General features: G+C 50.7%; 1 long non-coding RNA gene across 1 annotated transcript; it reads left to right on the top strand.

Moving 5' to 3' along the window:
* The first annotated feature begins 1,628 nt into the window (after window positions 1–1,628).
* LOC129135724 (uncharacterized) lies at window positions 1,629–3,094 on the top strand. The gene is made up of 2 exons (XR_008536754.1): window positions 1,629–1,744; window positions 2,816–3,094. It is a non-coding gene; the product is annotated as an uncharacterized LOC129135724 (long non-coding RNA).
* Window positions 3,095–3,474: the final 380 nt, after the last annotated feature.

The raw sequence follows: 3,474 nt of genomic DNA, 5'->3' as shown, positions 1-3,474 counted from the left end.
CAACTAATGGGGGTTGTAAGGACCAATAGGGAAATAATGACAAGGAAACCATCTTAACCTTGCAGGCAGAAGTCACAGAGAACTTAGATATCAAAATGTACATAGTTGATTTAATGTACTTTTGACAGTACATTTAAAGCAGTTTTTTTTTCTCCTTGATAGTTGTGATGAGAGGAGGATAGATATCTATGAATGCTTGTCCCAGAGTCTCTCTGCCTCTGGCTTTACTCTTTTCTCCTCTGAACCTCATGGTTCCCTCTGACTCATGATTCCTACAATTTTATGGCTTTTTTTTCTTCAGCCTGTCTTATTGCCTGTGTGTTTCTGTGCACATAAGTGTCAGTCCAGCCTATTTGTATTGATTTCACGTCAGGCATGAATCCATGACACAGATGTTATGGGATCCTTGGGGTGTCACTTTTCTGGGCAGAAACCTCTGTGGCTGGTGGCTTCTTTGCCCAAGTTTTGCTCGGACTTGCTGGGCTTGTTCTGCCTACTCAGCATGGCAGACTGTGCTTGGTTCATGCTACAAGCCTGGATCCCACACTTGCCAAGGGTGAGTCAGGCGTGGAGCAGCGAGGGGTGTGTGAGTGAGCATGGGGTCCATCCACTGCACACAGTCAGACATGCCTGCTGCTGCAGCGGGGCAGGCAGCTTCAGGTGCCGGCACAGGCTCTGGGTCTCTGTGAAGCTGTGGCCAGACCAGGCACACCACAAACAGCTTCCATGGTTGGCAGTGGGGAACGTGGTGGCACCGGGAAGCTTGGAGATGCCAGGAACCACAGAGCCCCAAAGAGGGAGTAACAGCTCTGGCTCAGGGAGATCCCAGGTCTGGGCTCCCTGACAGGTGGCAGATCTTCCCTCCTCTTTGGCTGCAACATGGGGCATGTTTCAGCCCTTTTTGTCTTAAGGCTCTTTTAGCCTCACCATTTGGTGGGTCCCAAGTTCTTGTCCTGTGACCAGGAAGAAAGAAATACTCAGACAAGTAAAGGGTGAGCAAGACAAAAAGGAGCTTTACTGAGCAATAGAACAGCTCAGAGGAGACCTGCAGGGGATAGCTCCTTTCTCTAGTCAGGGTGTCCTGTCAAGAGTTCAGCTCCTAGCAGAGAGAGTACCTCCTCTCTGCAGCTGGTCATCTTGTCATCTGTCCCGGTCTGGCTGAGCCCAGGTCTTTTACGGGCCTCAGAGGGGAGGAAGTACGTGACAGTTGGTTCATGGGTGACCATCAGTGGGCCTGGAAAAGGCACCACAAGTTCCCACTCCAGTCCACAGGACTGGCAGCCCAGCCCTGCTCTGTGGCTTGACGGTGGGGCTTCACCGGTGACCTGCCCCCTTCTACCCAGGAAACTGCCTCCTGCCACTGTCCATGGCACCCAGGATCCTCTCACCAAAGGTCACCTGCAGGTCAGCATCTAACTGCCCTCAGTTCCCCATTGGCTTCCCTGCAATGCTTACCAGTGCCCAAAGTCCAGAAGGGGCCAAGGCAGCATGGGGGTGGCATATCAGCACTGTCCCAAGCATGTGCACACTCAGCCGGGTGGTGACAGTGCTTGGGCTCAGCCCCAACCCCATTCTGAGGTCAGAGCAGGTGCGGGAGCAGGGAGAGGCCAGCAGCAGGCACAGACACCCCCAAGCCTGTGAGGGCAGCAAGAGCCTTCCCAAGTCACCATGAGTGCAGAGTGCTGCAGAGACACCTGAGTCCTGTGCCTGGGATGGCACGGCTCCCACCCAGTCCATGGAGCATGTAGGCAGCCCCAGCCACACCTGTTCATAGCTGGGGTTGGGGGCTCTGGGTCCTCGCTGGGCCCCTCTGTCCAACCCTCAGTGCTAAACCATGCTGCTCCCCTATCCATGGGTAGCTTGGCCCAACCCCATTGCCGTGGCTCCCAGGGCAGTGGGCTCCAGGGGGGGCTCCCACTTGTCCCTGCCTCCTGCCAGCTCCATGGAGCATGGCGCCACCCTGGGCTCAGCTCCACCTCCTCCCTGTGCCCTCCCTGCAGCAGCAGTGGGCAAGAGTGGTGACACAGGACAAGGTTCTGGAGCAGCAGAGGCTCCAGACCTGGAAGCGGGTCTTGCCTGGCCACATGAGGGTAGGGGTGGTGCAGTCGGCTGCCTCAGGGATGTGGGGTGCAAGGGACCCACCACTGCCATTGCTGCTCCTGCAGCCGCACCTGCCGCCACTTCTCGCACCTCCCTGCTGCAGCCTGCATGGTGGCAGTGGCCATTCCAGATGGCCCGCCGCTGCCATCACAGAGACCCAAGGGTAAAGAGGTGTTTTTTTCCCACTTCTTGTGCCATATGAGGCTATCAAGTACTCAAAGTATTGCACACCTCCTGGCAAGTAGAGTTTCATATTATTTGAATGTGACAAGTATGGACATGAGATCTCAGGAAAGTTGCCTGATTTGTTCATGTCCTCTCAGTAGCTGGAGGTTGATTTAGATTTAGTGCACAGTTTTCCTGAAACTTATATATTCAATGATCATACAAGGACCTCACTTAGCAAAGCTATACTACTGAAACAGTCATTGCAAAATTATAGCTGAGACAGTGAAAGATATCTGACCTAACCAACTCCATCTTGCTTCTAGCCTCCAAGCTGTCCCTGTTCATTCCTGGGTGTAGGCTGAACTAGCTTTGAGAGGAACTTAGTTTATAGTTTATGGTTTAGTCCTTTCTCAAAACAAAGCTCCTTCTTACCTGGGGACTAGACGGCCTTTGTAAATCTAACATTAGCCACAAGAATAGAAATTATGGTTTAGGAGTCATGCAGCTTGAGGCTACAAGATTCTGATTCTCCCTAAACTGCTTCTAGGATCAGCGCTTGAGACATTTTGCAGACCCTGCACTTGATGAATCAGCTGACAACACCCAGATTGATAAGCTATCTCATCTGATCTTGTGGCCACCACCCAGGAACTGACTCAGTGCAAGAAGGCAGCTTCATCTCCCTAAGATTTCATCTCCGACCTGACCTATCAGCACTCTTGGCTCACTGGCTTCCCCCAACCCACCAAGTAGTCCTTAAAAACTCTGATTCCCCAAATGCTCAGGGAGGCTGATTTGAGTAATAATATAACTCTGGTCTCCTGCACAGCTGGCTTTGTGTGAATTACTCTTTTTCTATTGCAATTCTCCTGTCTTGATAAATCGACTCTGTCTAGGCAGCGGGCAAGGTGAACCCAATGGGCAGTTACACAACTATGCATATTTAGCTTGGTTTAACTTAATATCCTTAGTGTCCCTAATAAGTTATTCATCTTTCTGATCTTCAGTTTCTTTATAAAATCAGAGCCTTATAGGGTTGTTTGGAGATTAAATGATATGATGCACATAAAGCCATCACCATAGTGCCAAGGGGCTAATGATTTATAGCTATTGTGATTTGTCTCCAGTATCTGAAGTATTTGAACATTTGTATCTTATAATGTCTTTTTTGGGCAAAATTATCCACCAAAATAATTGAGAAGATAA

The sequence above is a fragment of the Pan troglodytes genome, chromosome 7, assembly GCF_028858775.2.
Source record: "Pan troglodytes isolate AG18354 chromosome 7, NHGRI_mPanTro3-v2.0_pri, whole genome shotgun sequence".
NCBI lineage: Eukaryota > Metazoa > Chordata > Mammalia > Primates > Hominidae > Pan > Pan troglodytes.
The sequence above is the reverse complement of the archived record's forward strand: the minus strand, read 5'-3'. Positions and strand labels throughout refer to the sequence as shown.